Genomic DNA, 12,493 nt, shown 5'->3' on the forward strand with positions numbered 1-12,493 from the left:
ACTAACTTATGAATATTTAGGGTTTTAGTTTTTTTTCTATAATAAGTGGTAATATGGTGAATAATCTTGGGCATGTCTTTGCATATATTTAAAAATATATCTGCAGTATAAGAGGTGCCTGGGTGGGTCAGTTAGTTAAGTGTCTGACTGTTGATTCTGGCTCAGGTCATGATCTCAGGGTCATGAGAATGGAACTCTATATTGGGCTCCACATGTGGAGTCTGCTTAAGATTCTCTCCCTCTCATTCTGCCCTTCCCCTCCCCCCAATTCCCATGCATGTGTGATCTCTCTCTCAAATAAACAAAAAACAAAATAAAATAGATCTGCAGTAAAAATTCCTAAGGGAAAAATTGTTGGGCCAAAGAGTGTGTACATTTAATAATTAGGTAGATGAATTGCCTAACTAAAAGATTATCCCAGTATCGGTAGTCTAGGAAAATGGGAATCTCTATCTCTGTGACAACGCTAGCTAGTGTCAAACTTTTTAATATTTGTCAACATTTTGTTGTTTAGTATTGTTTTCCAGAATTTCATTATGAGTTAGCTTGAGCATTTTTCCATTATTATTGGCCATATGTATATTTTCAGTGATCTCTTTGGTCATGTGCTGAGCCCCTAGCCATTTGTTAGGCAAATTATTTTCACTGATTTTTTTGCTTATCCTTTGATTTTGTTTTTGCCTTTATAGAAGTTTTAATTTTTTATGATTCAATTTAGCGAACTTTTCCTTTATGGCTGGCAATGGGGGGGGGGTTTCTGTGTAAAGTTTAAAAGCTTTTCAGCATTGATTATAGGACTCACTTTTTTCTCTCTGTTGTCACATCTCTAAATGACATGAATCCCTAGTTTGTCATAGTTTGACATTATGATTTTCTTTCTTAGTAACCCATAAAATAGCCTTGTATCTTAAGATTGGTAGTGTTAGATTCAGTGAACTATGGTACTTGAAAAAGAGTTATACAGGTTTTCTGTTACTTTTTATGGTTTAAATTGCTTAAAATCTTGATGTATGTCGAATATATTTGGTATAAACAATAGATGTAGAGCTCTAGCTTTACTTTTTTTTTCCAGCTGGTTAACGGGTTGTCCCCATTCCAATTACTGAATGATGCATTTCTTTTCTGTGTATTTGAAATGCCACATTTATCATATACTGAATTTCCATGTTTTTGAAGGGCATGTGTCTGAAATCACTTCTGTTCAGTTCATCTGCTTGCCTCTTTGTATACTGATAGTATTGAGAGAATTCAGTAAAGGAACTGGTTGTAAAATTAATATACACAAATATTTTTTATATAAACAATAGGCATTAGGACTAATATTATGGAAGAAAAAGTATACATTCATAATAACTAAAAATACAAAGTGCATGGGAGCAGGCTACTTGAAGAAAATTTTGAAACTCTACTGAGGGATAAGAAAGAAAATTTGAATCAATTCAAATTTTTGGTAGGAAGTTGTGATACAAAGCTGTCATTTCACTTTAAAAATGAAATTGATTTTTATTTATTGATTTAATATTTTATGATCTTGCTGAACTTGTTTCTTGTGGCCTTGCTGAACTCGCTTATTAGTTTTCTTCCAGTCTTAATTTGTTGAGAGTTTTTATTTTGAATAGGTATTGAATTTTGTCAGATGCTTTTTTTCTGTGTCCCTTGAGACAGCCATGTGGTTTTTGTCCTGTGTTTGCATAATATAATGTATTACCTTACTTGATTTTCAGATGTTAAACCACGTTTGCATTCATGGGATATATCCTAATTAGTCATGGTGTATAGGCCTTTTTAAATATTGCTAGATTCAGGTTGCTAATATTTTGTAAGGATTTTTGTATCTAATTTTATAATTGTAGATATTGCTGAGTAGTTTTCACATGACGTCTTTGACTTCAGGGTAACTGGCTTCATGGATTGAGTTGCAGAATGTACCATCTTCCTCTGTTTTGTGAAGGAGTTTGTGAAGGATTGGTGGTTCTTCTTTAAATATTTGATGGAATTCATCAGTGAAGCCATTTAGCCCTGTTCTTTTCTTTGTGGGGAATCTAAAAATACTAATTCAATTTATTTGTTATATTCAGATTTTTCTATTTCCTCTTTGGTCAGTTTTGATAATACATGTCTTTTTAGGAATTTGTCCATTTTATAAAAGTTGTGTAATTTGTTGGCATTGATTTGTTAGACTGTTCCTTCCTTTATAATTCTTAAAAAATTTTTGAGGTATAATTAACATATAACTTGTATTAGTTTCGGTTGTAGAACTCTTAATTTTTATGGGGTCACTGTTACCATCCCCTCTTTCATTCCTGTGTTTTGGTAGTTTGTCTTTTTTTCTCTTTGTTCTTAGTTTGCCTAAAAGTTTGTCAATTTTGTTGATCTTTTTAAAAGAACCAACTTTTTCTCTAATTTTTTTTTGTATTTCATTAATTTCTGCTCCAATCTTTATTATTCCCTTTTGTCTGCTTGCTTTAGGGTTTAGTTTGTTCTTTTTACATTTAATTAAGCGGAGGCCTATGTTATTGCCTTTAGAATCTTTTTTCCCCAATATATAAAGTTATAAACTTCCTTCTAAGTACTATTTTAGCTGCATTTCAAATTTTAATATATTTGTTTTTGTTTTCATTCAGTTAAAATATTCTCTATTTTCTCTTTTCTTATTTGATAAATTATTAGAAGTGTGAAGTTTAATTCCTGAACACTTGAGGATTTTCCAGTTTCTAATTTAGTTGATATCTAATTTAATTTGGTTATGGTTTGAGAACATCTTTTGTATGACTTCAATCCTTTTAAATTTATGAGACTTGTTATGTGGCCTAGTATTTTGGTCTGACGTGGAGAATGTTCCATGTGTGCTTGAAAACAGTGTGTATTCTGTTATTTATGGACTTTTTTGTATATGCCAGTTAGGTTTAGTTGGTTGGTAGTATGATTCAAGTTTTCTGTATCTTTGCTAATTTTCTAATTATTCTATCCGTTATATAGAGTGGAATATTGAAATTTCAAACTGTTGTTGAATTTTCTGTTTCTTCAGTAATGTTAGTTATTGCTTCATTGTTTTGGGGGCTCTGTTTGCTCTGTTTTTAGGTGCATATGCATTTCTAATTATTACAGTATCTTCCTGACTTACTGATATTTTATCATTATGAAATATTTTTCTTAGTTTTTAGTAATATTTGTTTTAAGGCCTGCTTCATCTAATATTAATATAATTATTCCAGCTCTCTTATGGTTACTGTTTTCCGTAGTATATCCTTTCCCACTCATCTTTTATACAATCTTGAATGTAAAGTATGTCTCTTGTTGACAGCATATAGTTAAATTTTATTTTTTTGTCCAATCTGACAGCCTCTGCCTTTTCATTGGGCTTTTTAGACCATTCACATTTAATTATGGACATGGCTGTGTTTACATTTGTCTCTTGCCATTTGTTTTCTCTATGTCTCCTATTATTGTTCCTCTGTGCCTCCTTTAGTGCTTTTTTTATGTTAAATGTTTTTTAGTATACCATTCGTTTTTTAATTAAATATAAATATGAAGTTTTTTTTGTGGTTGCCATAGGGTTTACATTATGAATTTAACAATCTCCTTAATATTAACTTTAATCCAGTATCAGTAAAATACAGAAACTTTGCTCTAATATAGCTCCATTTGGTCCCTCCTCTATCGTGCCACTGTTATTGTATATATTTTACATTTATATATGCTGTAGATCTGGCAATAAAATGTTATAGTTGTTGCTTCATAAATTCTTATGTTTTTTATTTTTTTACGTTATTTATTTATTTTTAAATATTTTATTTATTTATTTGACAGACAGCAAGAGAGGAAACACAAGTGGGGGGAATGGGAGAGGGGGAAGCAGGCTTAACACTGAGCAGGGAGCCCAATGTGGGGCTTGATCTCAGGACCCTGAGTCATATCCCAGGACCCTGGGATCATGACCTGAGCTGAAGGCAGATGCTTAACGACCCAGTCACCCAGGTGCTCCCATTCTTGTGTTTTTTAAAGATGTTGAGAGAAGAAACAACAAAAATGTATTTATAGAGTCCTTTAGTTTCTGGTGCTCTTCTTTTTTTCCTGTCTATTTGAACCTGTTGTCTTTTCCTGAAAGCTGAAAGCTTGATGGACTTCCTTTGATATTTCTTGTTAGGCAGGTTTGGTAGCAAAAAAGTCTCTAAGCCTTTTTGTCTGAGATACTCTTTATTATGCCTTCATTATTGGAGAATAATTCTGTTGCTTTCTTGGTTGACAGCTTTTGTCTTTCAGCACTTTGAATATGTCATTCCACTGTCTTCTGACCTCTATTGTTTCTGATTGAAAGTCAGCTGTTAATCATGTTGTTGGTTCCCTGCACATGCTGAGTGGTTTTTCTCTTTTTGCTTCCATTTTCTCTTTGTGTTTGCTTTCATCAGTTTGACTATGATGTGTCTAGGTGTGGGTCTTTTTGTATTTATCCTACTGGATAAATGATAAATGCTGTATTTATCATTGAATTCCTAAGACCTGTATATTTGATTTCTTTTTACTAAAATAAAATATGGGAAGTTTTGGCTGGTATTTTATTAATTTTTTTCCTGTCCTTTCTGTCCTCTCCTTTTGGGACTCCAGAAGTGTTAATAAATTGGTCTCTAAGGCTCTGTTCAATTTTCATCAACTTATTTTCTCTCTGTTCTTTAGATTGGATAATTTCAGTAGATAGTCTTGAAGGTCATTGATTTTCTGCCATTTTGAATCTGTCACTGAGCCCTTCTAGTAAATAGTTTGTTTTAGTTACTGTACTCTTCAGTTTCAGTTTCCAGTGTGGCTCTGTTATGTAATTTCTGTACATTTCTTGAGAATCTCTTATTTGTTGATTTTTTTTCGTAATTAAAATTTATATGCATTCTTTTCACATATCTGTAATAGATGTTTTGAAATCTTGTTTGCTTCAACCAACATCTGGGGATACTGTACAAACTAATGACTGCTATTTTTTGTTAACATTTAGGTCACATTTTTCATTTTTTTGTAATCTTGTAATTTATTGTTGCAAACTAGGCCTTATTTGAGAGAAAGGGAGAGCGAGCACGAGCGGGGGAAGGAGCAGAGGGAGAGGAACAAACAGACTCTGCTCTAAGCATGGAGCCTGACATGGGGCTTGATCCCATGACCCTGAGATCATGACCTGAGCCAAAATCAAGAGTTGGATGCTTAACCCACTGAGTCACCCAGGTGCCCCAGGAATCTAATATTTTTAATGACTTATGGTAGAGAATTCTGTAAACTTTTGAGTCTGTTACTTTGCTCAGAAATACTGTCACATTTATTGTATATAGCTTATGTTTTTCATTTTTATTTTTATTTTTTGGATATGGTATACCATCTTCCTGTGATTGATGGTTGATTATACTCATCTTATTGTCAGCTTTTTCTGTCAAGGGTGACCTGGCTGATTATGTTTCTATATCTAAGTATTTAACAGGATTTTACAACTGTAATTGTTTCTTTTGTTAATAAATACATATTCTGTATGACTAGTTCTATTTGTTATTTGTAAGGCCTGGTATGGTGTTTGCTTCTTCACTTCATAGACTTTGCAAAGCAGATATGAATAGTACTATTAAGTGGTTTCTTAATCTTTGCTTTCTCTTTTCTAGGTTTTTAGGTCGGTAACCCTCTAAATTTCCCTCAGCATCACATATCTCTAAATCTGTAGACTCCAGATTTAGGCAAATTATTCTTTTTTAAAAATTTTAAAGAAGATTTAATTTAGAGAGCGAGAGAGTGTGGGTGTGTGTGTGAGTGGCGGAAGAGGCAGAGGGAGAGAAGCAGACTCCTCACTGAGTGTGGAGCCTGATACAGGGCTCAATTCCAGGATCCCAAGATCATGACCTGAGCCAAAATCAAGAGTTGGCCACTTATCCGACTGAACGACCCAGGTGCCCCTAGGCAAATTAGTTTTTATAAGGTCAAGGTTATTTCACAGTTACTACTTACCACTATTTTATCTTCGTGGTTTCAGACTTAAAAGCAGGTCATTGTACTGGTCATTCAGGCTTAGCTTCCTATTTACAAAGAATGATCACTTCATTATTCATACCAGTTTTTCCATGTCGTATTTGTACAGTATTTTTTCCCTTCATAAGTAATGTATTTTGTTGTATGTTTTTCTTTTTCTTTCTTTCTTGTTTTTTTTTTTTTTTTTTTTTTTTGTAGGACTTGGATGGCATAAGTGATTAAGGTGGTGTTGAGGGTCTCTGAAGCTTACGAAAGGTAGAAACTCAACCATGATTTCTTTTTCAACTCTACAGCATTCCCTTCCTTGAAGTCTTCATTTTTACCTTAGTCTCAGGTAACGTCAACACTTGTTTTTCATAATCATGAATAAATTAATTTTTTCAACTATAAAACCATTTTTGGGTGATAGAATTTCATGTTGATTTTTGTAATGTAGTTTATGCTTTGATGCTTATATCTGTTAGAAACTTAGGATTTTAATTTTTTTCTTGAGAAAAGAGTGTTAGGAGAAAATTGAAGAGTAATGATACCATTTTAGATTTTTAGTTTAGCCCAGAAAAATATGCGTAGCTTATTATGTAATCTTAAGTGAAATTTAAGTGGGAAGTTGTTTTCTCTTTTAACCCTTTTTTCAGCTGGGTATTGTATTTTTCACCTGCCTATCATTAACACATACAAATCCATGTTAAATTTTTCAGAATTTCCATGGAAACTATTTTCATACATGGGAAAACTGGTTAAACCTGTTAATCAAATTTAATGGTGCTTGGCATATAATTTATAAAATATGGAAAAACGTACCAGTTACTGTACATTTGTACATACTGTATGTTTGCCTACACTAATAAAGGAAGCAGTCATAATTCGTTAATCATTTATATTAGAGATACTAGTTAAAATATAGACTTGGCCATGGCGACACAGGCTTTAAAGGTAGAAATACATCTATTTGAAAAGTCCATGTGAACAATCTTGAAATTTTATAGAGGCTCTAGAATCATCATGACCTGGATGTCTTTGTCTTGCTCTGCTGTTCTTAATACGTGGCTTGTCTCTTGTGGTCCCTGATGGTTAACATTGTATCTGTCAACAGGAAAAAGGACAGACATTTTCCTTCTCTTTAAGAGGAGTTATATATATCATTTCTACTAGTATTCCAGTCGTTATAACATTGTCACATGACCACAAGCCCCTGTAAAGGAGGCTGGGTAATGAGTCTTACTTAGGTAGCCATGTGTCTCACTTAATATTATATTATTAGGCAAGAAGGAGAGAACAGATTGGTGGGGGGAGGAGGGGAAATTTGTTGTCTGTTACAATAGGATTTGTGTCAGATTTACTTTCCATTTGTCTAGTTTGGATTAACATTAAAATAAAATTTTTATTATCTAAGACATTAACTCTTGGCCTGGGATATACTTTGGAAATTGTGCTCATTTGCATTCTGAGACAGTTCAAGTTTTGTGACTAGTCATGCTTGTTTTTTCTTTTTTTTTTTTTTAACTAAACACTGCTGGTCTTGATGTCATAAGATGGAATAAGGTATTAAAAGTTAAAATTGACTTGAGATAATTCCTTATTTTGTTTCGCTGTCTTGAGGGTGAAATGATTTGTTTATTATTTTAGAGTCTAAAACAAGGGGGTGGGGACCTTGGATAGGAGGATCTTTCCAGATACACATAGAGCCAAATGATCTGTAACTAGCTGCTTCTAATTCTAAAGAGTCTGTTAATATAAATGTTTAGATAATATCAAACAACTTATTCTCAAAGACATACATTTCAAATAGTTGTTTTTAGATGAAAAATGTGTTGTCATACATTGTATTTTACGGTTCTTGTCCTGTTGTAAATACTGTATTTTGAAACAAGTATCAAATATTATATATTCTAATATAGAATTTATTAAAGGGTTGAAGCTAGTTGTCAATTTTCCACCATATTTTATGTCAACATATTTTAACCTTGGTACCCTTTTTAAGAGACTTGAGATACAACAGTTTTGATAAATTTATGTACGTGCATACAACATTTATAGTAGTCCTGTTGACTTAAGTTTATTACTGAATAGTGTAAGACATTATAGGTGTTTTTGGTATTGAAAGTGAAAATGCATCCTTAGTTCTGTATTTAACAAATAGGGTTTGTATTGTTAAAGTGAGAGCATTTATCTAAGTTTAAAAAAATGTTGATATTAATAGTTAGCACCTCTCTGTTTTGAAACAAGTTTTGGTTACTATGTAGTACATATTAAAAATAACTTAGGTGTTTAATGTTCATAGTATATAGGGAAGTTTGTTTTAAGAAGTGCTATCGATACTCCTTTTATTATACAAGGCTGTAGAAAATTCATAGTTTCCTGACAGAATAAGTATTTTTAACATTAATGTTTGAATTGTTGATATTGGCATGAGATGTGATAGATGAAACAGCTAGATCCAGCAGAATGTAGGGTTCTTTTTTGTTTGGACCTTTTTTATCCCCCCCCCCTTCTTCAAGATAAATTACAGCTGTTTCTTAAACAGTATGAGTTGCCAAAAATTTGATGTTTTAATATTTTTAAATACAACTATTTTGTTGTTACACTGTTTTAGAAGACTTCGGTGATGAATATTTGGAATACAGAATATGCTTAGAATCTGCTTTGTTTGAGGGGCGATGTTAATTTTGACTTAAATATTTACAAATTATTTTTCTGTGGTCAAAAAAGGGTCAGAGGTTTTTCTTGTTATATTGTATAAAATGATGGGTCTTAGCCTATACTTTCTCTTATTTAATGTATTTAATTGTTGCTAGCACTAATCAGAAAAACTTTTTGTCCACTTGCCATTATTATAAATGATGGTCCTGTTAGAATGTTTTGAACTGGTAGTAACTTAAAAATCATCAAGGAGTGTAGTTTACAAGATATACTTCATAAATGCAAAATGGTAGTTATACAAAGGTATATCTGAAGGGGTTTCTGACTGTAGAATATGCTTAGACAAGAAGTAGACTTTGTTTTTAAATTAGAGATGAAGCCTTTTTTGCATAGGCAAAACTATTCTTTTGAAGGAAGAAAGAGAATAGGAAACTTCTTAAGAACGACCAGTGGCAAGTTGTTAATTCCATATTGATCATGGTTTGCTTTATCTAACCAGTTGATCTTGAGGCTGATTGATATTTGTGTTTCCAATGCTGATATTTTTTAAGGTGTAATTTTTCACTGACTGGTACATGGGTTAGCAATGTTAATGTCAAATTAACATAACTGGCATCCTCCAGACAACAAGGAGTTTGCTGAAAATGCTTTGGGTCAGAACTAATTTGTAAAACCTAGCTTTTCTGTTTCGGAATAGGTTCCTTGAGTACTTTTCTTCTGCCTATAAGTGAGGTTTATAGGTTGAATGGGTTCTGGTACAAGACAGGGTGTTGTTGATTTGGGAGAATATTTTGAGTTGGAAATTATTCTTTTTATAGAAAAGAATGATGTTTAATTCCTAAGCTTGCCCACTGTAATCTGTTTTGACTCATAATGTTGGAAGCTCTACATTGTTCAGTAAAAGTTGGTGGAAAATAACATACAACCAAACTAAATAAATAAAACAGAAAAGCAGTATCTTTAAGTGAGAAATATTTCTTTCATAAAGTTTGAATACAAGATTAATTAAAGGTGATAAAGTGGCAGATGAATATTTGTGTACATTCTGAAGGGGAACTAGTTGCTTTCAAAAATTTTTAGAGAATTACGTCAGAAGTCTTCCAAATCTGTTTTCACCTTAAAATCTACAACCCTCTTTTCTTTGATTCAGGTATATCTTTAGAACCACTCCTATATTTATCAGCCATATTTAGGATTATTTTGTTTGATTTCCACGTGAAAATGGTGAGGTAAAAGAGGAAAAGAGCCTCCTGAAGTATCTTGGTAAAGGTTTGAAGAAAGAGTGGAAGGATCAAGATGGTTATATGTAAACCTATGAAAAAAGAATGACAGGAGAAATTTACTAAGGTGTGAGTAATAGATGGAAGTGGGAAAATAGCAAATGTAGGAAGTATCCATTCCTTCCAAAGGAGAAAAAGTGATTTTGTGTCACAGAGTTCTCTTGTGGTACCCTGTGGTGGGAGTAGCCAGCTAGGAAGACTTGGATTGCTTTACCAAGCCAAGCAGTGGTGACAGAGTGGCCTCAGAGTAGGTGAGTGAGAAGAGGAGGAGTTCTGCGAGTTCTTAATGTGTTCAGAGCCTTTTTCAAGATGGGAAGGTTAGTATAGTGAGACAAAAAGTGCACTAAACCAGCTAAGCCTGTTTTGAAATCCTAGTGTACCTCCTAGCTATGACTTGGAGTAAACCCCAGTGTCTTTGTCTGTTAAATGGAGGATATACTGTTACTGTCTTGAGTGTTACTGTACGTGTTAAGTGATATATATAAATGTGCCCAGCACAGTGTCCTACAGCTAGTAGATCCTCAATACATACTAGTTGTCCTTCCTCTCCAGGTTATGATAATCTTTGAACTTTATAATATAGACCCAAACCTATTAATAAATTTGGAAAGATATTTTCCTTATTAATTGCATAGAACTCCCTTAAAAAAATCAGTAGGCACTTCAAGTGCCTTGCAGAGTTGATTAAAAATGAGTAGTAGTGGCCAGCTTGTCCATATGTTACGCTTCTGTTAACTTTGTCTTCTGAAAGCAAGCCCAGTCCCCTCAGCTTAGAAATAATTATCACAAATGCTTGTATAAAAAGCCATGTGTTTAATTCCTTATTGAAAACCCTGACTCAAAGCTTATTTACTCCATTTCATCTTATAAATCTATAAAGCTTACTTTTTAATTGCTTGCACACAGTTGATTAGAAGCATTAAATTAGAAGGTGATGACAAGGAGAGTCAGCTGTCCCTTCTGGAAGACAGGAGAAAGTGATGGCTAATAATTTCTGTTCTCTTTGAGTAGAGCATTGCCATTAGGCTTAAATGACTAGGGGTTACCTAATTGGCCACAATTTGAATTACTTTTACACAGCTGAACCAAACCTTTTTCAGTAGGAAAGGATGGTAAGGAGTGTGTGGGAGAGGGGTCATTGAATGGAGCAGGAAACTGTATTGTGGCCGGCTAAATATCTCTGTTGCTGTACCTGTCAGCTTTTTTGACAGAGAGATGGAGATGAGGGAAGAATAAAACTTGGAAGGGGGAAAAGAATACAGTTTGAAGTAATCTGCTAAAGGGAGATTTAGGAGAAATTGGCCTAAGGTGGGTTGGCCTCTTCCTTCTTTCCTCTCTTTTGCTGTGGTCTAGTGTTTAATGATCTCTTTTCTGGGTAACTCTAAACTTCAGAAGAAAGAGGGCTGTCCCTTTAGCTGAATTAGCTGTAGGACATCATTGTCCATCTTGTCTTGGCTCTTAACAGCTGTGATGTTTTATACTCTTTGTCAGCTCCCCATGGTCCCTTACAAAAGAATGTGTCATCACAAGGAGCTCAGGGTGACTGGTTGCTTATTAGTCCACCTAGCCCTTCTTTTTCCCCCAGTTGGACAGAGGCTCCTGGGAACACAAATTAATTGTTTATTTATTTTTTTCTTCCAGAGCAGGTTTTCATGTAAGTGACATGATTTAAAGGAAGTATTATTTCTTTCTTCCTCTCTGCTGTGTGTAATATCCCTAGCACCTGAATTTCCATTAATTGTATAGATGTTTGGGTCAAAAAGCATTAGTTGGCTTCTTGACAGGTTAGCAGGAAGAGACATTTAACTATTCATATTTTAATGTGGATCGATTACATCAGTTTCCTTTCTTTACTCCTGGCTGATCCTCCTTGGAAATAACTGAAATTAGAGAAGGGAAGTAGCCTGTGTTAACTTTTGAGCACAGGACCTTTTGTTGTATTTGGGCCGTTGAATGTGCAGTGAAGCACATGACAGCTTTGACTGAGACCATGCAGAAGTTAGAAGGGGGAAAGGTAAAGATGAAAGTTCATGTTAAGAGAGCTTTAAGGACAATAAAAAATGGTCTTTCCTTATCATTTTTCTTGTAGCTTTGTCCTTTTTCCTTTTACTATAGGCTTTATTGTTAACTTTATTGTTTGAGAACCTTGTGTACTTTCCTGTCCAGCTTACTCTACCCAGTTACTAGTTGAGATGTATGATACAAGTATGGCTCACTTTGTCTACATATCTTCTCCTTGATTTTTTTCACGTCATGTGGTTCGGAGAACTTTTCACCTGGCACATACAGCAGCCTCATTCCTTTTAATGACTGTGCGTAGTCCATTATATGGTTGAGTCATAATTAATTGAACAAGTTTTCTATCAGTGGATGCTTAGGTTGTTTCCAGTCTTTTCCCATTAAAGGGTTGCACCAGACATCCTTGTACATACATCCTTAGTTAATTTTGATGAATTACTTTATAGGATTGTGTGTATTCTTAGCAGTGAGGTTGCTGGGTCAAGGGTTGTATGCAGTTTTCATTTTGGTATTTCCAAGGCTTGCTTTAAACCCTTGTCAGAGCTGTGTTCCCTGATACT

General features: G+C 33.8%; 1 protein-coding gene across 6 annotated transcripts in view; it reads left to right on the forward strand.

Moving 5' to 3' along the window:
- The window catches only part of ZNF148 (zinc finger protein 148), a 113,724-nt gene that overhangs the window by 32,340 nt on the left and 68,891 nt on the right, over positions 1 to 12,493 (forward strand). For 5 of the 6 annotated variants that reach the window (XM_026495338.4, XM_026495339.4, XM_026495340.4 and 2 more), the window contains one exon: positions 6,193 to 6,328. The exons of the other annotated variant lie outside the window; for it this stretch is intronic. The gene's annotated coding sequence lies outside the window, so the exon portion shown is untranslated. The remainder of the gene's footprint in view (positions 1 to 6,192; positions 6,329 to 12,493) is intronic. 6 annotated transcript variants of the gene reach the window in all.

The sequence above is a fragment of the Ursus arctos genome, unplaced genomic scaffold (genome assembly GCF_023065955.2).
Source record: "Ursus arctos isolate Adak ecotype North America unplaced genomic scaffold, UrsArc2.0 scaffold_4, whole genome shotgun sequence".
Classification (NCBI taxonomy): domain Eukaryota; kingdom Metazoa; phylum Chordata; class Mammalia; order Carnivora; family Ursidae; genus Ursus; species Ursus arctos.